The sequence below is a fragment of the Mesocricetus auratus genome, unplaced genomic scaffold (assembly GCF_017639785.1).
Source record: "Mesocricetus auratus isolate SY011 unplaced genomic scaffold, BCM_Maur_2.0 Super-Scaffold_100676, whole genome shotgun sequence".
In the NCBI taxonomy this organism is placed as follows: Eukaryota; Metazoa; Chordata; class Mammalia; order Rodentia; family Cricetidae; genus Mesocricetus; species Mesocricetus auratus.
In genome coordinates, this window is record NW_024429266.1 from 148,053,333 (window position 1) to 148,077,047 (window position 23,715).

Consider the following 23,715-nt stretch of genomic DNA (forward strand, 5'->3'; position numbering starts at 1 on the left):
GGCGAGCGGGGCCGGGAACGGCGGACGGGCGGGTGGGCGAGGGCGCGGCGGTGGCGACTCCGGCGGCAGCCTCGGCGGTCTGGGCGGGGCGGGAAGCCCGCTTTCAACCCCGCGTACCCTCTGACCCCGGAAGTGCTTGCCGCGCAGGACCCCTAGAAAAAAAAAAAAAAAGAGGACCGGCTTTTTTAGGTCACAAGACTGCGCCAGCGCGCGCGCGGTACTTGAGAAAAGTAGCCCTGTGGCTCAGCGGGAGGCGAGGAAACGCACCGCGAGCGCGAACCTGGGGATCCGGCAGGGCTTGAGAGGGAGCACGTGTTTTATTAACTCTAGCGGCTCCGGCAGGGGGCTGGGGAAGTTACTGTTTTGTGACGGAGACAGACACCACTGGTCCTCTCCGCCGGAGGGCTCGAGCGCGGAGCGATACAGGCATCCGCGGAAGCCACTGCAGGCGGTAGCTGGGGAAGCCGCGGGTTTAAAACGTGCGCGCGAGGTGGACAGGGCGCATGCGCGGGAACGGGGGGGGCGGGTGAGGCCCACGGCGTCTTCCGGGGGGGGGAGGGGCGGCCGGGCGAGGCGCGGCCAGGCGGGCGTGCACGCGCTCTGGTGGGCACGTGGGGCCCCTTCGTCCCCGGCGTCCGGGCGCCTCTTACCAACCCCCACCTTGGCCTCAGTCCGGTGGCTGCGTCCGGTGCGCAGAGAGACTTGGGGCTCGCCCACCCCAGCATGCGCCGCTCGGGCGGGCGGCCGCTGTGGGGGTTTGGGGTTGTGTGGTGAACGCGGGCCGCCAGGAGAATGGCGTCCATTTACATAATGCTTTGTTTGCATTTTGTCGGTGTGTGTCAGTGAAGCCCTCAGAAGCCCCACCTCCTGCCCTTGTGCTGTCTCTCCCGCGGCAGCCGCGTTAGCCCCGAGAGCAGGGATGCGCCTTGAGAGGCGGCCGGCGTGGCCCCGCACGTCCGCGCTAGCTCGCGCGGCTCCTGGGCCACGCTCTCTGGAGGCGGCGCGGCCGCCATCTTGGGAGGTCTTCCTGACCGAGTTCCTCACGCCAGGAAATGGCCATCGAGACGCTGGAGAGCGAGTCCAATGGTTTTCTTTGCCTTCTCCCGGCTCCAGGGGTATAGCCAGACTAGAGGAGGTCGTGTGAGCGTGTTTAATACCTCAGAGACAGGACTAATCTGGCGCTCTTCCGCCCCCTTCTATCCCCACAGTGGGGAGGGCTGGCAGCCATGTTTCCTAACAAAATGGCGACACGTGTCGCCGACGAGAAATTGGGGTGGGTCCGAAAGCTCTAGAACGCGTGTCTGATGATTCTCAATCCTTCCCCAGGTCCCTTCAGCAGGAAATGGGCAGGCCACTTCGGAGTTTGTTGGCAGAAATATACGCCCTCCACCTCCCTTGTCGGGCACGTGAATAACTAAAACGCAGGCCTAACATTGATTTTTTTTTTAATTGAATAGCGACTGGCAGGTGTGTGTGTGTGTGTGTGTGTGTGTGTGCGCGCGTGCGCGCGCGTGCGTGCAGCACCTAGCCAAGCACCCAAGCATCTAGAAACCTGCTTTTCTAGACCTTGAACAGGTTGCGGTGTTAAGTGATTAAAGATTTTATAGCTAAGAAGCTATTAGAATACCAGTGACTATTCCACTGTCCAGTGACCCGCAAGTTCGCAGTTATGTCTACTTTTGTAGTCAAGAGGAACGGATGGTGGTTGTGGATCAATTCAGATTCCATTCTAAACATTTCACTACTTTTTTTTTTTAAATCACACTCACCTGACACGGAGTGGGCATTTATTTCTCTTTCTTTTTTTCCCCCAACAGAGTAAGACAAACTCAGAGAGATGAGTGACTGATTCAAGGTCACTCGATATGGCGGATGGACTCCATACCCTTCAGATCTCCTTACTGGTGAGCACCTGTTGCAGATTTTTATTTAAATCAGAGTATTTTTTTGCAGAGTGGAGATCAAACATAGGGTCTTAAACTTGCCAAACCCCACAGCTTCAGCTCTGTGTTTCTCAGTGCAAAATCACTATGTAGCCCAGCTCACCCTGAACTCAGGATCCTCCTGCCTCATCCTTTTAGATAATGGAATTATAGGCATATGCTACCCCTGACAGGATTATAGAATTTAAGCGTTGCAGGACATGATAACAAACAACTTTAATACTAGCACTGGGGAGTCAGAAACAGGTGGATTTCTGAGAGTTTAAGACCAGTCACGACTACATAGCTAGACCTTGTTTCAAAAAGAAAAAAAAATTTAAATGCTATTTTTGGTACATTAGATAAGCTTGTTTTTGTTTTGTTTGTTTGTTTGTTTTTCCAGATAGGATAGTCCTGTCTGTCCTGGAGCTTGCTCTTGTAGACCAGGGTGACCTTGAAGTCAGAGATCTGAAACTCTGCCTTCCAGTGCTGGGATTAAAGGCCTGTGCCACTACTGCTGGTGAGCATTTTGGTTTTTGAAGACAGGGTTTCTTTGTGTAGTCCTGGATGTCCTGGAACTACCTCTGTAGACCAGGCTGACCTAGAACTCACAGAGATCCTCCTACCTCTGCCTCCCAAGTGCTGGGAGTCTTAGGCCACTACTGCCTGGATTGCTGTATCGTTAGCCCTTCTTGTATGTTTAGTGCCTTCCAGTTTTTTTCTGGTGTTAGTGATGGCCTGCCCCTGTTACCTGGCAGAATGCACTCAGGCAGTACCTGGTCAGCCCAGGGTTCCATGATTGCATAGTCTGGTGCAAAGGACCCCTTTAAAACAAAGACCCCCACCTGAAGTTCCCATGGGGCAGATAGGACATTTCCTGTCTCCCTCTTCTGTCTTCTCTCTGTGTCTCCTTGCCTCTTTTCTCTTTCCTCCCCATCCCCTTCCCTTTCTAATAAAATTTATCACTAAGCTCTGTTTGTCTTGTCTGTAGTGGGGCAGGGCAACCTCCCCCTCCCTTTACCCTTGCCTGCCATGGTGCCCCACTCAAGCTTTATCCTAACGTTAGTGACACTTGTTTAGTCTCAGACATTGTTTAAGAAGCCTCTGGAAGTGGAAGTGATTCAGTCTTGTCCAAAGGGTCAAGTATCTGTTAGTCTGGCCTCCTCTGTGGTACATCTTCATCTGCCTGGCTTCAGGGGAGCAAGCAGTTTTCTGTATGACTGACTCCCTTTACTCGGTTATTCCTCTGGTGGTTTCTGGTTTCCCCATCCCAATACCTTAACAGATAAAATGCTATTTTGCCTGGCTCCAATCCTTCATTTTCTGCACATATTGACAAGAGTATGGTAGAGTGTTAGATAAATCATAATCTGTGGACTCTTCAGTGTAACAGGTAGTATGCCAAGCAACAAACATGCACCTAAGTGCCTTTGACTGCGTGGACATCAGAGAGGGAAGGGCTTTGTGTTTGGATTTACATTGAGATGATGTGTCAGACATTCTGGGTTAACATTATTTTACTTAATTGTGCTAACAGCTTTATAGGTACACAATATCAGCAATAATAGATAGCATGGATTATGTGCTAGGCATTATTAAAGCACCCAATAATGCTCGTAACAGCATTATTCAATGCATCTCACATTTTGAAAAGGAAAGCGTTGAAAAAAAATAAATTTCTTTTCTTTTTGTTTTTTTGACACAGGGTTTCTCTGTGTAGCTCTGACTGTCTTGGGATTTACTCTATAGTCTGTGCTGGCCTTGAACTCAGAGCTCTGTCTGCCTCTGCCTCGCTGAGCACTGGGATTAAAGGCATGTGCCACCACCGCCTGTTAAAGAAATTTATACCACTCACACATGTACACACATATATAAGAAAACTATTACAAAATGTCACTACTTGGAATATACTGGAAATTTCTGCTTGTTTCTTTATATACAAAGGAAACAAGAGTAATAACTAAAGTAATTATAAGTTCATAAGTAGGTTATGACAGATGCACATGTTTAATCTCACAGAACTTGGAGAGAGTGGTAATATTTCCATTTTACAGAAGTAAAGCAATTCAGTGTAGGCCATTTGAGTTCAGAAGCTATATGTTGAACCCCTAAACTACAAATGGATTTTACTGGTTGTCTCTTCTTGAATGGTGGCAGAGTAGATTAAAGGTATTTAAAATATTAATAAACACAAGTCAGGCAATAGAGGCAGGCTGGGTGGTCTACACCTTTAATCTCAGCACTCTGGAGGCAGAGGCAGGAGGATCTCTGAGTGTGAGGCCTTCCTGGCTTACATACTGAGTTCCAGGACAGTCATGGCTCTGTCTCAAAACAAACAAACCAAAATTGTGTAACAAAAGGATGAAATTAAATATAATGAGGGAGTGTCTTAATTGAGAAAATTCTGGTTCTGAATTTGTCAATTTTAAAGCTATTAGCTCAGGGTGGAGACATGGCTTAACAGTTAAGAGTTCCTCTTCCAGGGTCCCTGTGTTCAATTTCTGAACTCATGTGGTGGCTTAGTTTGTTAGCTCTAATTCTAGGGGATCTGACACCCACTCTTCTGGTGTCTAGAGGAACCAGGCATGCAAATGACACACAGGTGTACATTCAGACAAAAATACCCATATACATAAAATAAAAATTTATAAAAAGAGCTGGGCGGTGGTGGTGCATGCCTTTAGTTTCAGCACTGGGGAGGCAGAGGCAGTTGGATCTATGAATTTGAGGCCAGCCTGGTATAGAGAGTGAATTCCAGAACAGCCAGGGCTACACAGAAAAACCCTGTCTTGAAAAAAACAAAACAAACCCAATATATATTAAGACCACTGAGGCAGAAAAGACTTAAAATAGGTAGACTCAGGATAAAAAGCCTGATTTGGTTAAATTTTTTACTTGTACATTTGTATGTATTTTATACATGAATTAATTGTATATGTTTATAAATATATTTCTTTAATTTTTTATTTTTATATTTTGAAACAGGGTTTCTCTGTGGCTTTGGAGGCTGTCCTTGAACTAGTTTTTGTAGACCAGGCTGGTCTCGAACTCACAGAGATCTGCCTGCTTCTGCCTCCTGAGTGCTGGGATTAAAGGCATGCTCCACTACTGCCTGGCTATAAATATATTTCTAAATCAGGAAGTATTTCCTCTGTCTGTTTGTTTGCTTATTTATTTTTGGTTTGTTTGTTGTCGTCCCCCGTCCCCCCAACCCCCCCCACACACACTGGGTTTCTCTCCTGGAACTAACTCTGTAGACCAGGCTGGCTTCAAACTCACAGATCTGCTTGCCCCTGCCTCCCAAATGCTGGGACTAAGGCGTGCACCGCCGCCGCTGCCTCCACTGCTGCTGCTGCTACCACCACCACCACCACCACCACCACCACCACCACCACCACCACCACCACCACCACCACCACCAGGCTAATTTCATCTTTTTTTTGCCTACATGTATGTAGATGCACCCTGTTTGTGAAGTGCCTGCTGAGGCCAGAAGAGGATGTTGATTTCCCCAGATCTGTGTCCAACTCTGGAACCCACTAGCTGTGAGACTTGTATAACCCAGCTGTCTGGGCTTAAGTGCTCTCATCTATAAAACAAAAGGCCAACTAACCTCCAAGCTCTTTTCTGATTTTCCTGGTATGGTACTGTTTGATGACCTTGCTTGTTTAACCTTTTGGGAAAGGGGGAATTTATACCTAACATCGAGCAAATTCTTTATTCCCTTTAGACTCACATTCCATGTTCTGAGACACCACCTATGAAGCTACTGAGACAATAGAAAAATGAACTGGAAAGTTCCCTATTTCTCACCCATGATTCTTCTCGAATTCAAGTGATCACAGGTTGGTTAAGGGGCTTAATGAGTTTGGGAAAATGAGTTAGGCCTAGACTTTGTAAGTTGACCCACAGGATTTTTATGCTCCATTCAGAGGATGATTTTTTTTTTCCTCTTAGCTTATCTTGACATGCTGCATAAACCCTTTCACAGTGATTCTACATTATTAATATCACAGACAACCTTGCTATTCAAATGTTATTAAATGTGCACTTCAAAGAAGAGCTATCTGTAGGTGGGAAAAGACTTGCTGAAGATTAGACAGCTTTTGAGGACTTGAAGTAAGCTTCTGGGCTCCTGGTTGTAGATTGTTCCTTTTTGTTTATGTCTGTGGCTATGATTTTGACAGTAGAAAGTATCACTGTAAACTCAGAAGACTTCCCATCTGACTTACAGAGTGAGTAAAAGGACAGTCAAGGCTATACAGGAAAACCCTGTCTCAAATCCTCCCCCATGCCAAAATAATTAACGTGTGTGTGCACTCGCATGCTCGCGTTTGTTCCAGTACCTGTAGAAGAGACTAAACAGGGTGTCATATCTTCTGGATCTGGAGATAACAGTCTTTTATGAGCCTTTCAGGGTGGGTACTGGGATCTAAACTCTGGTCCTGTGATAGAGCAAAAGTGTTTTTAACCATGGAGCCATTTCTCTATCCTGTATTTTACTTAAAAAAAAATAACATTCATATATACATACCTGTCTACACACAGTTAAAATAAAATTACTCCTAAAAAGACTTTTTTTTTTGGTTTTGATTCTGTATACCTGTTAGTTTGTACACGAGTGTAGTGCTCACAGAGGCCAAAGTAAGTTATTGGATCCCTGGAAGCCAAAGTTATAGGCAGTTATGTACTCATTGATATGAGTTCTGGGCTTGAACTCAGGTATTCTGGAAGAATAATATATACTATTAACCACTGAGCCATCTCTATAGTCCCTAAAAAAGTTGAAAAATTTTATATTTTTGTGTGTATATGAATGCCTGTGTGCATACTGCACATGTTCAGTGCCTGCCAAAGCCAGATGGTATTGGGTTTCCTGGAACTAGAGTTACTAGAGTCTGTGAGCTGCATATTGTGGGTGCTGGGAACTGAACTCTGGTCCTCTGTAAGAGCAGAAAGTGCTCTTATTCCCTGAGCCCTTTCTCTAGCTTCTTTTTTTGTATTTTTTCAGAGAGGGTCATATTGTGCAGATCAGGCTGTCCTTGAACTAAGAGATCTGCCTACCTTTCTGCCTATGGAGTGCTGGAATTAAAGATGTGTGCTACTACATCTGGCCAAAAAGTAAAATAAAAATTATTAAGGTCTGAAGAGACGACTCAGCAGTTAATCATACTTGCTGACTGCCCTATCACCCATGGGCGTCTTACAACTGCCTGTAATTCCACCTCTAGGGGATCTGATACCCATTTCTGGCCTCCTCAGGCAACTGGGCACTTATGCATGTGGTATTTGCACATACAGATAACATGAATAAAATAATTATAGTAGGGCTGGGTCATATAGCTCAGTGGTGGAGCCCCTGCCTGATGTGCCATGGCCCTGGGTTTGATCCTTTCAACTCCCACCCAACCCCCAAATAAAGAAAATATAAACTGAGAAAGTACAGTCTAGAAACATGTCCTATCTATTTTGCAGAATGTAGTAGTTTGTCCTGTTGGCAAGAGAAATATGTCTTCTCTTAGGACATATTTGCTGATTCCCTGATAGACACAAGAAAGATGTTATTGTCATGCAGAAGTTATCAGGAAATACAGTAACATTCTTGGCCTAAGCTCTCCCTATTAGATAAAATGATGCTCACAGTATAACCAAATAGTAAGGCATGTGGATAGGTGTGTGAGGGAACTTAAAGGGAAAGATTCAGACACAATGTACGTACAAAACATAGAAAATAAGGAAGAGAAGGGAAGGAAAATGCTCAAATAAGGCAAGAAGAAGAAAACATGATTGCCCATGTATTTTCTATTAATAAGTGGTATAATATATACACTATTAACCACTGAGCCATCTCTGTAGTCCCTAAAAAATTGAAAAAATTTTATTATTATTACTTTTTGTGTGTATATGTATATGCCTGCTTATCTGTTGTATACATACCATGTGTGTACAGTGCCGCCAGAAGGTGTTGGATCTTCTTTTATAATAATGTATATTACTATATGGGAGTCTGTCAGTCTTCTAGTCAGTAAGTGTGGGCACCAAAGACAGGAGCTGGCATGACAACTCCTGGGTTAATTTTTTTTTTTTATTAGGGCCGACTGTGTGACTGTGATAGTACACATCTTTAATCCTGGCACTCAGGAAGCAGAGGTAGGCAGATCTTTGAGTTTAAGTTTAGCCTGATTTGTGGAGTTAGTTCCAAGACAACCAGGGCTACAGAAACCCTGTCTCAAAAGATTAAAAAATTAATTTTTATATGTTTGGATATTTTTGCCTACGTGTATGTCTATGTACTATACATATGTCTGTTGCCAATGGAGACCAGAAGAGGGCACCAATCACCTGAATTGTAGTTAGAGATGGTTGTGAGCTACCATATAGATACTGGGAACCTCGGTCCTCTGAAAGAGCAGCCAATGCTCCTAACCACTGAGCCACCTCTCTAGCAACCAATTCTCTATTCCCTTTAAAAGGTGGGGGATTTTTTTTTAAATTTTTGCTATCATCTGGAGATAGGTTTCCATCTCCATGCCAATAATTTTAATACTATCCTGAATTCAATTGGTTTATCAGGGAAAATATATTACAAAAGTCTCAGAAGAGAGCTGGGAATGGAATTTTATATCTGTATTCCTAGCACTGGGGAGAGAGAGGCAGGAGGATGAAGAGTTTGAGGCTAGTCTAGGCTACAGTGTGAAATCCTGTCTCAGAAAAACAAGGAAAAAAAGTCACAGAAGGTATTTTATCATAAAAGTCATCATATCCAGTCAGTATATAATCACTAAGAGCTTGATATATCCTACACACTGAAATCTGAGGAGTGAAGCCAGGTGGTGGTGGTGGTGGTGCACCCCTATAATTTCAATGAGAAACTGAGGTGAGTGCTACGTGTTGATGTAAGACTTTTTCTCAAACCAACCACCCCCCTATCCCTCTGTCATACACCCTCAAAAAAAATGAGATTTTTGTCTTTGCTTTCCAAACTATTTATGGTTCAGGGGAGGAAATAGACAAGCATTAAGTCTTAGGATATAAAGTAGCAGAGGGTACAGTAGGAATGTAGTGAAGGTCTTTTAATTTAGCTTTGGAATGAGTCTGAGAAAGAAAGATGACATTCAGAGTATCAAAGGTGAAGTGGGTGTCAGGGAAGGAGATTCTGGTTAAGAGTACAAACGCATAGAGAACACAGTCATGCCGGGCGTTGGTGGCGCACGCCTTTAATCCCAGCACTCGGGAGGCAGAGGCAGGAGGATCTCTGTGAGTTCGAGGCCAGCCTGGTCTACAGAGAGAGTTCCGGGACAGCCTCCAAAGCCACAGAGAAACCCTGTCTTGAAAAAAACCAAAAAAAAAAAAAAAAAAAGAACACAGTCATTCTGAAGCCAGCCATTTCTGGAAGGAATGGGTGGTGTTTGTCTTACCTAATTTTTTTTCTTTTGGATATAGGCTTTTTCTGTTTAGTGACCCTGGGTGTCCTGGGACTCACTCTGTAGAACAAACAGGCTGACCTTGAATTCACAGAGATCCATCTGTCTCCGCCTCTCTTGTGCAAGGATTAGGTGTGATCCACCAATGCCCCGATGTATTGCCTAATTTTTTTTTAGGATTTATTTATTATAGTTTTTGTTTGTTTGTTTGTTTTTTGAGACAGGGTTTCTTTGTATTGTTTTGGATGGAGACTGTCTTGGAACTCGTTCTGTAGACCAGGCTGGCCTTGAACTTACAGAGATCCATCTGCCTCTGCCTCCTGAGTGCTGGGTTTAAAAGGCTTGTGCCACCACCACCTGGCTCTATGTTACCTAATTTTATTTATTTATTTATTTATTTATTTATTTATTTATTTATTGCTTTTTCGAGACAGGGTTTCTCTGTATTGTTTTGGAGGCTGTCCTGGAACTCGCTCTGTAGACCAGGCTGGCCTCGAACTCCCAGAGATCCGCCTGCCTCTGCCTCCCGAGTGCTGGGATTAAAGGCGTGCGCCACCACTGCCCGGCATGTTACCTAATTTTTAATGATTGCTTTGCTTTTGTGCTTTTTCAGAAGCATGGTTTATTTTACTTATTTATTTATTTGGAGCCAGGAACGGCCAATCCCATTTATTTATTTATTTATTTATTTGTTTATTTATTTATTTATTTGTTTGTTTATTTATTTATTTATTGCCAAGATCTTCAGCCCCAAGCTGGCTTCAGACTGTGTAATGAAGGATTACCTTGAATTCCTGATTCTCCTTTACTTCCTGAGTGCTAGGATTACATGCATATGCCACCACACTTAGTTTATGTGTTTCTGGGATGCAGTTCAGGGCTTGTGCATTCTAGTAAGCACTTTGATCACTGAATCATATCCCTAGCCCTGGGTTATTGACATTTGAACTACCCTTGCCAGAGTGCAGAAAGAGAAAGTGCTTATTTTAGAGCAGTACTTAGTAAGAAGACAGACATTGGAATCTTTTGTTTTTGAAGCAGGGTTTCTCTGCATTTCCGAATGACCTTGAGCTCACAAAGATCTACCTGGCTTTGTCTCCAGAGTGCTAGAATTGAAGGTGTGTGCTACCATGCTGGGCTTGCTTTATGAAATTTTGAGACATAAATTTTGAGACTGTATAGTGCAGGATCACCTCACTGTATGGTTCAGACTATAGTCATTGTGTTGTACTATAGCAGGCTTTCTTGGACCACTAGCCCCACATCATGACACAGAGACTTATTATTAGTTATGAATACTTGGCCTTATCTTATGCTTGTCTCACTACCTCTTACTACTTTTTTTCCCCCCCGAGACAGGGTTTCTCTGTATTGTTTTGGAGGCTGTCCTGGAACTCACTCTGTAGACCAGGCTGGCCTCGAACTCACAGAGATCCGCCTGCCTCTGCCTCCCGAGTGCTGGGATTAAAGGCGTGTGCCACCAATGCCCTGCCTTATTACTTAATTTAACCTGTTTCTTTTCATCTGTGTTTTGCTTTGGGCCTTTTTACCTTTCATTCTGTGTGTCCTACTTTCCTGCCTCTTCGTGTCTGGCTACTCCTGGCTGGCTGGCTGATTGGATGTTGGCTGGTTCCCCTTTTCTCTCAGCCCTGCCTATTCCTCCTCTGCCTAGCTATTGGCTGTTCAGCTCTTTATTAGACTAATCAGGTGCCTTAAGTAGGCAAGGTGAAACAGCAACATATCTTTACCTAGCTAAAAAATGCAGCATAAACAAAAGTAACACACCTTTACATAGTTAAACAAATGTAGCATAAAAAATGAAACAGGTCTTTATGTAGCTAAACAATTATTCTGCAACACAAACAAATATAAACAAATATTCTACTCCATAACATTGTATAGACTGGTCTTACTGTGTAGTGCATGCTGACCTGGAACATGCTATATAGCCTATAATAATCTTGAATTCTTAGTCCTTCTATCTTAGCCTTTGAGTGCTGGAATTTATGGTTGTTGGTTTGAGTTTTGGTTTGTTCCTCGTTTTCTTTTTTGGGTTTTCGAGACAGTTTCTCTGTGGCTTTGGATGCTGTTCTGGAACTAGCTCTTGTAGACCAGGCTGGCCTTGAACTTACAGAGATCTGCCTGCCTCTGCCTCCCAAGTGCTGGAATTAGAGGCGTGCCCCACCATCGCTCGGCTTGTTCCTTGTTTTCTAAGTAAATGGGTCATTGCCTGCATGTAAGGGTGTGTACCATATGTGTCCAGTGCCAAAGTATTAGAAGAGGGATTTTCATCTAGAACTGGAATTACAGAAGGTTGTGAACTACCATATGGGTTTGAACCAGAGTCCTTTGCAAGAGCAAGTGCTGTTAATCACTGAGTCATCTCTCAGGTTTTGTTTTGAAGGAAGAATGTATGTGTAAACTTAGGGCTTTGTATAATTGGTGAGGACATTTGAGTTAGAAAGGAGGGAAAAGAATTCAAGAGAAATTGCTACTTTATTCAGAACAACATAAATATGTTTCACTAGGTCATTTCTCTGATCCCACCACCCACTGAGCACACAAATAAGATGCTGTCAGAGACTTGTTTTCAGAGACAGTTACTTCAACCAGACAAAGCTTTTGTTCAACATTATTGATTGTTAAAATGTGTTGTCTCCAGGGCTAGAGAGATGGCTCACTAGTTAAGGGCACTGACTATTTACCCAGAGAACTTGGGTTGGCTTCCCAGCAGCTACATGGCAGCTAATGGTCTGTAACTCCAGTTACAGGAGCTCTAAAGCCCTCTTCTGGTTTCCACTGGCATTACATAAGTGTGGTGTATAGACATACATGCAGGCAAAACACTCATATATATAAAAAAGTAAAATAAATGTAAGAAGAATTTCACAGACTGTATCAGCAGTAAGAGGGATGTCTCCTGCCACACAGTGGTAGCACATGCCTTTAATTCCAGCACTCGGGGAGGCAGAGGCAGGTGGATCTCTGTGAATTTGAGGGCAGCCTAGTCTACAAAGCGAGTTGCAAAACAACCCTCAAAGTAATACAGAGAAACCCTGTCTTGAAAAAACAAAAAGGTGTGCGTCACCACAGCCTAGCCTATCATGCCAACTTTAATTGTTATTTTTTGAGATATGCATTCACTGTAGCACAGGCTGATTTTGTACTCACTGTACGCACTATGGTCTTCCTGTCCCAATTCCTTTATTAATCACCTTCATTCTTTCTTTTCATTCATTCATTTATTTATTCTGAGACAGGGACTTGCTCTATATGTAGACAAGGCTGGCCTCAAACTTTATCTTTTTGATTCTGTTTTCTAGTACTGGGATTATAGATGGGAAGTTATTTTTCTGTTTTTTCTGTTGCCTAACCCTGTTGGTATCTTTTCCCAGGACTTTCTAAGCGGTCCTTATCTCCTTTTATGTCACTTATATTCTGTTATCCTCTCGTTCCCCCTATTATGACTTTTTTTTTTTTTTTTAGTTTTTTTGAGACAGGGTTTCTCTGTGACTTTGGAGGCTGTCCTGGAACTAGCTATTGTAGACCAGGCCGGTTTTGAACTCACAGAGATCCACCTGCCTCTGCCTCCTGAGTGCTGGGATTAAAGGTGTGCACTACCACAGTTGGCCACCCTCTTTTTCTTTTGGATTCAGGATCTTACTCTATTGTCTAGATGGGTCTCAAACTGATGAGTATAAAGTGATCTTCCTGTCTCAGCCTTGAATGTAACTAGAGAACAGCAGTGTGCCAACAACCCTAACTCATCTTGAGCCCCTTCTGACACTGCTGTCTCCTCCATCTTGGCCTCTCCTCAGGTCTAAACATTCTTGTCTAGTAGTCATAGACACTCACTCATTTGCTGTTGTAGTCTTGAGTCTCTTTGATGTCAGTCTCTATGTCTTTCAAATATAAATAATGGCAAATGAGACCCCTCTTCTTGTGAGGATTAAATGATGAATCTATCAGTTTTGAGAACACGATAATAAAAAGAGGGCGGGAGTAGAAATTATGTTTAGAAAATATATATCTCTGCCTTGTTTTGGAAAAATTGTTAAGTATAAGTATATTTTCTTTCTTTCTTTCTTTCTTTCTTTCTTTTTTTTTTTTTTTTTTTTTTTTTTTTTTTTTGAGACAGGGTTTCTCTGTGGCTTTGAAGGCTGTCCTGGAACTAACTCTTGTAGACCAGGCTGGTCTGGAACTCACAGAGATCCGCCTACCTCTGCCTCCTGAGTGCTGGGATTAAAGGCGTGCCCCATCATCACCTGGCTTAAGTATATTTTCTTATGAGAGTAATAAAAGGCTTTTTATTATAACTTGTAATAAGAGGTTTTGTTTTGAGACTGACTGGCTCTCATACAGCTCTCCTATAGGTTGGCATTGAGCTTGCTAGATGCCTATGAACTCTTGTTCCTTCTGTATCAACCTTCCAAGAGGCTTGTACCACCATGCCTAGTTTACTGTGTTTTCTTTTAAGACTTTTATTTTACATGTGTGTGCACGTGCAAATGTGCCATATTTCATATGGTGCCACAATACTTGTGGAGGTCAGAGCACAACTTGTGGGAATCAATAATGTCCCTCACCTTGTGGGTCCTAGAGATGAAACTCAGGTTGTTGGCCTTGGCAGCAAATGCCTTTACCTTCTGAACTATCAGTGGCTTTATATTTTTCAAAACAGGGTGTTGTATAACCTGGGCTGTTTTGAAGGCTCCATCTTTTTGCTTTCGCTTTCTGAATGCTAGGATTATGTGTGCCTCCATATGTCTACCTGGCTAACAATAATAAAGATTTTTTTTTTTAATTAAAAAGATTCTAAGGCCGGGTGGTGGTGCACGCCTTTAGTCCCAGCATTCGGGAGGCAGAGGCAGGTGGATCTCTATGAGTTCAAGACCAGCCTGGTCTACAAGAGCTAGTTCCAGGACAGCCTCCAAAGCCACAGAGAAACCCCGTCTCAAAAAACCAAAAAGAGATTCTAGTATACTGCTTTTTATGGAGTAGATTTTCTCTCTCTCTCTCTCTCTCTCTCTCTCTCTCTCTCTCTCTCTCTCTCTCTCTCTCTCTCTCTCTCTCTGTGTGTGTGTACATACCCATGCATACCTATGAGATGGAGTGGGAGGGGTATGAGTGCATGTGTGGTGTATGTGATGTTTGTGCATGTGTGTATGGAATATGTGTTCCTGTGCACATGTGTACACGGGCCAGAAAAGGGCTTAGATTTTTCTTCTTTATCATTTTCTGCCTTATTTCTTTGAGACAAGGTCTTTTCCTGAGCCTGGCGCTCATTTTGGCTAGGATGGCAGCTAGCTAGCATCAGTGATCTTCCTTCTGATCTTTTCCCCTCAGATTACTGAGTTTACAGGTCTGCATCAGACCGGGCCAAGCTTGTGCTATAGAGACTGGGATCTGAATTCAGATCCTCATGCATACACAGTAGCTCTGAACCACAGAACCATTTCCCCAGCTCCTGGAGTAGAGATTTGCTCTGTTTAAGCAATCCCTCTATTGTTTCTTTTTTAGGGGAGGAGGGTTTAGGCAGCATTTTTCGGTGGAGCCCTGGCTATCCTAGAACTCACTCTGTATACCAGGTTGGCTTCAAACTCACAGAGATCCACCTGTCTCTGCCTCCAGGGTGCTGGGACTAAAGGCTCTTGTATTGTAGATGAAGGAATAGAGTACCAAATCCCAAATACCTAGGTGGGTGTCCTGGTTAGTTTCATTTTCAATTTGACACAAGTAGAATCATCTGGGATGAGGGTACCACAGTTGAATCAGGTTGACCTGTGTCTGTGTCTGTGTCTGTGAGAGTGTGTCTTGATTGATGGGAGCGGGCCCAGCTCAGAGTGGGCAGTGTTATCCCTAGACAGGTGGACCTGAGCTGTATAAGAAAGCTAGCTGAGTATGAGCAAATGTATAAACAAGCACATTCCTCCATAGTTCTTCTGTAGCTCCTGCTTGAGTTCCTGCCCTGACTCTCCTAGATGATCGACTGTGATGTGGAAGTAGAAGCTAAATAAACTTTCTTCCTAATGTTTTTGTTCAGAGTGTTTGGTCAGAGCAAGAGAAGATCAAACTATCACTTTCTCTCAATGAAAGTGTGATTAACTAGCAGAGGCGATGATAGCTGCTGTCGTAAGAAAGGCTGACCAGACCTTGTAACTGACTACTTTATGGAATAGTTGCTTTTGTTTAAACATATAGCCACTTGCTGTTGGTACTTGGAGAGGCAAAGAAGTTGAAGACTGGGGGACCTAGGTTCTGGAAGCAAGCCTCTTATATAGATGGTTCAACTTTACCAGTAACTGTGTGGCCTTGATCTGTTCTGTAGAATGATGGTAATAGTACCTCCCTCTGCACGTTGTTGTGGCATGCAAATTGCATGACCAAGTACAGTGCACAAGCAATTAGTAATGATGAGAAGCAGAGCAATCATTGTGCACCCTGAGAACTCTGGTGTGAACTTTACATGGAATTATCTCCTTTAATCCTTAAGCCTTGTTTTTTATTTTTGAAGACAGTTAGGAAGCTCACTTAGAGCCATACATACTGTTAGTGGTAGAGCTGGGGTTTGAGCAAAGTGTTCTGGCTCCAGATCCCTGCACTTTGCTGCCTGCCCCCTTGGAAAGTGTAGTGCTCATTGAACACCCCATATCTGAAATGCTAAAGAGTAAAATATTTTTGGTTTCTTTTTTTCTTTTTAATCTTTTGTTTGTTTGTTTTTAGAGACAGGGTTTCTCTGTGTAGCTTTGGAGCCTATCCTGGTACTTGTTCTGTAGACCAGGCTGGCCACAAACTCACAGAGATCCGCCTGCCTCTGCCTCCCAAGTACTGGGAATAAAGGCCTTTGTCTCCACCCCACCACCCCCTTCCCCCCGACTTATTTTTGATTTCTTAGTTTTTTTCCCCAGTATTTACAAAGTTTCTTTTTCTTTTCTTTCTTCCTTTCATTGTTTAACGAGTTGAACATCTACCCTCCCCCTCCAAAAAAAACCAAAAATCTAAAATTAAAAAAAAAAATGTGCCAGGCGTTGGTGTCGTATGCCTTTAATCCCAGCACTTGGGAGGCAGAGGCAGGCGGATCTCTGTGAATCTACATATCGAGTTCCAGGACAGCCCCCAAAACAATACAGAGAAACCCCGTCTCGAAAAACCAAAAAAAAAAAAAAAAAAAAAAGGTTCTATGACTGTGTGATTTAAGAGGTAATAAGGAGTGGAGAGATGACTCAGTGGGTTAAAGTCACCATTTTTCTTTTCCTGAAAAATGAGAAAATTTTGGCCACCAGGAATAAGTGCTTATGACTATGCTTGACTTTACCCCAACTTATACATAAGATATTACTTTCTTTTAGCCTTCATACCCTCATGTATTAAGGAAAGTGTGGGTCTAGAGGGTCTCTGAGGTGCTTTTGAATGCTGACTTGCCATAAAAAGGAGGATAGCACTACTGGGCACCTGAATTTGGAGTGAGGCACTTGTAAGGCCAAAGGTAGCTGTCTCAGCGCACAGAAGAAGCCAACTTTCAGGGCAAGGGATGAGTACTCCATGAACACAGCAGCTCTGGCTCTTTCTTGAGGCCAGTTGCCAAGGGAACTCAGCCTCTGGTCAACAACAGCCAGGGACATTTTCGTTGAGGCTTGGGTAAGGTTGGCCTAAAGCAACCTTTTCTTTTCAAAATGTTGGTTTTGCACCTTTTCATGTGTGTGTGGAGTGCAGTTTTAAGTACCTACCTAGTGTCCTATAACTTCATAGTAATCTTATGAGAGTAGTGACTGCCAAACAAAATTTGCAGATAACAAAGCTGAGGAAAGCAGTTCAGTGATGTGTTCACATTTGCTAATATTGTAGTGTCAGGTCTGTGCCTCTAGCCGCTGGGTTATATTGCCTGGGGTATCTTGATAAACAAGCAGAAGAGAGAGTCTTTAGTATTGTCAGTGACTTTTTAGTTCGAGATGATGATAGTTTAGAGCTTGGAAGAACCTGTCCCTGATCTTCCGTCTGCTGCAGGCGTGCTTTCTACCCTCCCTTGACAGACGCCCATCCCCATTCTGTTCCAACACTCATAGGGAAGGGCATCACTTTACTACTTCTCCTAATTTTTATTTTTGAGATGGTTTTGCTATGTAGCTCAGGCTGGCTTGAAATTCTTACTCTTCCTGCCTCCGCCTCCATACATAGTCCTAGGATATTGAATATCCTGGTGATATTGTTGAATAGTTCTCACTAACAAAACATTATTTCTCTCTTTCTTTTTTTGAGACATGGTTGATCCTGCTGCTCAGCTTTTATAGTCTTGCCTCAGCATCCTGAGTACATGGGGTCACCGTGATGCCAGGCTTTATATTTTATTTTGAGTTGAAATTTAATTGAGACGTCTTACGAAATTTAGGGTAACCTGGAACCCCACAGGATTAGTCCATCTTCCACAGACAGCCTTAGCTTGCTTGTCTCTAGGCCCACTTGTAGTCTCCCCATAACCTTTTTTTTTTGTTTGTTTGTTTTGCTTTCACTTGGGTCAACCTGCACAAAAGCTCTTTTACCTCTAAGTACTTTACAGATGCAACCCAGTAGATTTATATCATTTCTTGTCATTATTTACTCCAAGGTAAAAAGCCTTTTTCACCTTGGAGAATGAGTTGGGAATATGTGCAGTCCTTCCTAGCTTGGAGAATGGATGGAGGTGAAGTCTTCAGTTTCACAGAAGCTAGGGAATTGTATTGAAGGCTCTCCTGTGAATTAGAGAAAATCACAAATGGCTGGAAGTTATTTGGACTCTTGGCAGGCTGCATTTACTTCACTAGGCCACTAGGTGTTGAGCAACTCACAGACCTGAGCAGCAGGGACTTCTGTGTCAGTGGCTGTCTGAAGACATAAGTTTACCTCACTGAAAGGTATTTTAGGTGCTGTGAAGAGATGTGTTCCTCATATGCTTTGTCTTTCTTAGCCTTGTTCTAGTTTTAAATGTTAGTTTGAAAAAGTTGTTGGAGTAGTTTTCTTAGAAGAGGGGAATAAGTGTATGTGACTTAATTTAAATGGAAGCCAGAAAGCTGGCTCAGAAAGGGATCCCTGGGACTCACATGGTCGCAAGGGAACTGGCTGTCCTTTGACCTTCATACACATTACATAGCATCCCCCCAATAAATAATAAAATTTAAATTAATTTTTAAACTGAAAAACAGAAATTAGATATATTTCTTGGGGGCGGTGTGATGTTTTCACATGTCTGTACATTGTGGATTGTTTAAATTAGGCTAAATAGGCCAGACGTTAGTGGCCCACGCCTTTAATCCCAGCACTCAGGAGGCAGAGGCAGGTGGATCTCTGTGAGTTCAAGACCAAGCCAGGTCTACCGAGCGAGTTCCAGGACAGGCTCCAAAACAATACAGAGAAACCCTGTCTCGAAAACAAAAAACAAACAAAAAAATTGGCTAAACAGCACCTATTCCATCAAACATTAATCCTTCCTTTGTGGTAAAAAAGCAACCAAAAAAGCCAGGTGTTGGTGGAGCACGCCTTTAATCCCAGCACTGAGGGTGTGGCAGAGGCAGGTGGAAGCTGGCCTGGTCTACAGAGCAAGTTCCAGAACAGGAGAGGCTCCAAAGCAATACAGAGAAACTCTGTCTTGAAAAAAACACACACACATAAATCCCTCCCCCCAAAAAAACAAAACCAGACTAGGCAGCAGTTTGTTGCCTTTAGTCCCAACACTCAGGAGGCAGAGGCAGGTGGTTCTCTGTGAGTTTGAGACCAGCCTGGTTTACAAAACTACACAGAGAAACTGTGTCTCAAAAAACCAACAAACAAACAAAAAACCCAAAACAAAACCTTAAAAAACATTCAAGCTCCATCTTTAAGCTTCTTGAATATATGACACATTATTACTGTTTGTAGCCTTCCTTTTTGACATAGCATGACCCAACTGCATATTCCTAATTGTAACCTCTCCACTCCTCTTCCTCCATCTCTCTCCAGTCTTTGACTACGATTACATTCTTGGCTGTCATGAGATCATTGTTCCTTATTTCCATGTATGAGGAGATTGTACAGTGCTTGCTTTCTGTGCCTACCTTGAATCACTTAACATGATGATCCCCTGCTTCAGTCCATGTTGTTGCAAACTTATTAAAAAGTTTACTTTTATTGACTGAATAGTATTTTGTAGTATGATTTATATTTTCTCCCCCTTTACCTCCTCACTATCCTATTTCCTTTCCTTTCCTTTTTTTTTTTTTTAACTTTAAAAAATTTTGTTTCTCTTTGAGCTAAGGATGGAACCCAGGTCCTCATGAATGGTAGGTCAGTATTCTACTAGAGAGCCCTAGCTTGCATTATGTAGTTATTGTTAATAATGCTAACATAGGGGCATTGATGTCTTTTTTTGTTTTGTTTCATTTGGTTTTGTTTTGTTTTTTGGAGGCAGGGTTTCTCTGTATTGTTTTGGAGGCTGTCCTGGAACTCCCTCTGTAGACCAGGCTCTTTTTTTTTTTTTTTAAGATTTATTTATTATGTATACAGTGTTCTGCCTGCCTGCATGCCTGCATGCCAGAAGAGGGACCAGATCTCAACCATGTTTGCTGGGAATTGGACTCAGACCCTCTGAAAGAGTAGCCAGTGCTCTTAGTCTCTGAGCATCTCTCCAAACCTTGATGTCTTTTTTTGAGTTGATTTTTTGTTTTCAACAGGGTTTCACTTGAGTAGTCTGGTCTCTCAGACCTTACATCTTCCTGCCTTAGCCTGTCAGGTGTTGGAATCATCTGCATATCTCACCATACTTGGCCCTGTGTGAATGGTGTCTTCACAGCATTCAGTATTCTTGACTTCTGATCACAGTCAGAAGCGTTTTGGCATCTTGGGTTTCTAGAGATGCAGATGAGGCATCCAGTACCAAGCAGCATGTGCCAGTAGACTGTGTTGGTCCTTCCTTAGTCCTTTGTAAACAGTAACTTGTTAACACCAGACCTTGTGAATTTTATCTACACCTTGAATTTTACCATAGTGCTGAGGTGTGCCTTTTAAGAGTAAACCTAATTTAAGAACATAAGCCTTTTCTTGGTGCTTTCCAGTCTCCTTATGTTTATCGGTAAGGAGACTGAAACTGAACCCAGAAAAGTGAAGTGATGTGCCTTGAGTCATAGTTAGCCACGATGAACCTCAAGCACATAATTTCTGCTGAGCTGTGCTCCAGTGCTCCAGTCACTCCACGGCAAGGGGTCATTAGGAATAAATTGAAAGGTTTTTACTGAGACACGAATTTTGCCAGCATTTCATGAGGAATCAAGAAGATTCAACTTTTTTAACTCAAGGTATGGCCCATGTGAAAGATTGAGGATTCCTGTGCTCTGGTGTGCCAGCTAATGGATCTACCTTATAATTCTCAAACTCAATAAAACCACATAATTGCTTTAGCTTTGAGAATAGAGGTTTTGAGTAGCCTGGAGCTGGATAAGTGTGATCATGTCTTGTTGTAAATACAGGACAACCTAATCAACTGCCAAAGCTTGGAGACAGACACCATAAACCGTGTCTTATCAGCGGTCTGGTTTCTGTTTGAGTTCCAGCCTGGGACTCTACTGATGGGAACCACCTGTTCCTGGTCTGTTGAGCTTTGGATTTCCCCAGGCCTTCAGTCCTTTCAGTTTTGAAATGAAACCTGCTCTACAGGGTGAGGTCAATTTCAAGAGGACTTTGACAGCTCACACCAGTTTGTTTTTTTCTAGAGCCAGCTGGTATGTGAGCTTGTGATGAGAGAGGTGATGAATCAGCTATTGAGTAAGATCTGGGTAGTGTCATTTCTTTGGGTAACCAGGAAAACACAACCAAATACATTATGTTTGTTGCTCAGGAAGCTGAAAGTTAAGAGTGCAGTCGCCAGAGGGCTGCACAACCTCAGCCTTGCTTTCCTGAGGACATCTCTCACCCCTAGTGCCCTACACCAATTTCTCTGTGTAGCTGGCCCAGACTAGCTTTGAATTGGAATTCTTTTTTTTTTTAATGCTTATTTTTATGTATATGAGTGCTCTGTCTTTATGCCCACCAGAAGAATCAGATCCCATTATAGATGGTTGTGAGCCACCGTGTAGTTGCTGGGAATTGAATTCAGGACCTCTGGATGGGCAGCTAGTGCCCTTAACTGCTGAGCCATCTCTTCATCCCCCATTGAACTCCTAATTCTCTCATCTCAGCCTTTAGTGCTAGGATTACAGGTGTACACCACCATGCTTTGCTACAAAAGGTTCTATTTCAACTTCTTGTCTCATCCACAGGACCGCCTCACCTCCTTTCTGTCCAAGTCTCTGGCCTCTCTCTGCCTCTCTGCTGTCCTTGCCCTTCACCATAAACCTCCCACCAGAGCATAGCATTTCACTTAACTCTTCTAGTAAGACTGGGTCACCACATGACCTCACTGGGTTGCCCCTGAATCATTTTCTAGCATTATAGAACTGCTTTTAGTCCATAGAATCTGTCTCTCCTTTGGGATTTTTGCTGGAACAGTGCCAACTGCTCCTTGTTCTGGATGCTGCATGTCTTCCCTTGTCTTCCACATTCAGTGACCCCAGTGGATGATTTTTAGTCAAGACTAGCCTGGGCCCAGAGATTCAGGAGAGAATATGGCCTTGGGAGGCTATGGTCAGATGTGGGGAAATGTGAACACATGCAACCATGAAGGTCAAGTTGGGTGGGAGGGATAGGAAGTGCAGTATTTGAAGCAGGTGTCCTTTGTAGCCTCTCCCCTGCTCATTCTCCTTGGGGATGGAGTACAGCTGAGTGGTGAAACACTTTATCCCCAGTACCACAAGTATCAGCATGCTTGGAATTCAGTAATTTACATGGATTATAGCAATCTTCCTTCTCCCATTTTAAGGATAAAAAAATCATCTTTAAATTTTATCTCCACAAATAATATAGATGCTATGTATCATTCTGATATTTCCTTTTTTGTCTCAAGAATGGCCCTTCAGATACTGTGGTGGAACCATATCTTTAATCCAAGCACTGATTGAGTTAGAGGCAGCTGGATCTCTCTAAGTTCAAGACCAATCTGATATGCATAGCAAGCTCTGGGTCAGGCAAGTCTACAAGGCTCAAAAGCAAAATAAAACAACAAAGAATGGGCATTGGCGGTATCCCATGTTAGTAAATAGTCGCTTATTCTTTTTGGCTATTGTATAGTTACTCATAATGGATAATGCTTTGTTTTATTTAACCACTTTCCTATTGAGAGACTTGAAGCTGTTTGTTCTAGATGACGATTATTGTAATTTAAGTGTTGGTTTTCTGTTCCTAGGCATTGATCTCAGTGTTTTCCAGTTGTTCACAGGGTGTTCTTAATGGTGAGTGTATGTGTGTTTCTGTTTCTTCAGTGCTAGGAATTGAACCCAGGGCCTCATGTATGCTAGGCAAGTGGTCTGCCATTGAGCTCCATCACCAGCCCAGATACCTTGCATTCATGATGAGCTTTCTGGTGCACTATCGTCTGATAACCAAGCCCTGCTGCTATTAGATATCCTTTCTTCAAATTCCTGGTTTGATCACTATCAAATACCAGAATGGGATCTCAGTATTCTTGGACCTAGATCTTGCCTTTTTTGTTGCCATTACCTTATGCTTTGGTTTTCTAATTTATCAGGTTAAACACTGTGTAATGTGCTTAGAGTGATGTGTGGTAGCGATGCAGTCACCTATAGTTGGCTTTGTCTTTGATTCCAGGCTTGACTTTCTGTTGTTTTGAGACTGCTCTGAGTCCTAGTGAGGTTCAGAGGCCCTCCTGGCATGGAAACCTGGAGTCTGAGAGAACTGGAGGGAAATACCATACTTCTGGTGCAGGCTAATTTTACTTTGTGTCAGGTGCAGGCTAAATTTACTTTGTGTATTTTGCATTGTCAAACTTTTTGATCTTATTTTGCATTTGAGGTTTTAAAAATTGAGTGTCCTTAAAAGAATATTGTACTTGGGGGGCTGGAGAGATGGCTTAGCTATTGAGAGCACTTAGAGCTCTTCCAGAGGACCCAGGTTCGATTCTCAGCACCCACATGGCAGCTCACAGTTGTCTGTAACTCCTCTTCCAGAGAATCTGATGCCTTAATGTAGACATACCTGCAGTCAAAGCACCAATGCATATAAAATAAAATGAAAAAAAATATTGTACTTAAAAGCAGGGCAGTGGTGGCACACATCTCTAATCCCAGCACTTGGGAGGCAGAGGTAGGCAGATCTACAAAGCCGGTTCCAGGATAGCCAAGGCTACACAGAGAAACCCTGTCTCAGGAAAAAGAAAAAGAAAACAACAACAACAACAAAAAAAGAATATTGTATCTGGAACTGTAACAAAGGAACTAGATATATGACTTAGTATTAAGAGTGTTTGCTGATTG

At 43.1% G+C, this 23,715-nt stretch overlaps 1 long non-coding RNA gene across 15 annotated transcripts in view; it reads left to right on the forward strand.

Annotated features, from left to right (window-relative positions):
* Nucleotides 1-179: 179 nt before the first annotated feature.
* Nucleotides 180-23,715, forward strand: part of LOC106022832 — a 32,896-nt gene continuing 9,360 nt past the window's right edge. Inside the window, exons 1-4 of one of the 15 annotated variants that reach the window (XR_005873564.1) lie at nucleotides 180-490; nucleotides 1,818-1,904; nucleotides 5,381-5,561; nucleotides 5,653-5,767. This is a non-coding gene — a long non-coding RNA (uncharacterized LOC106022832). The other 14 variants (XR_005873560.1, XR_005873568.1, XR_005873563.1 and 11 more) reach the window with 14 other exon arrangements.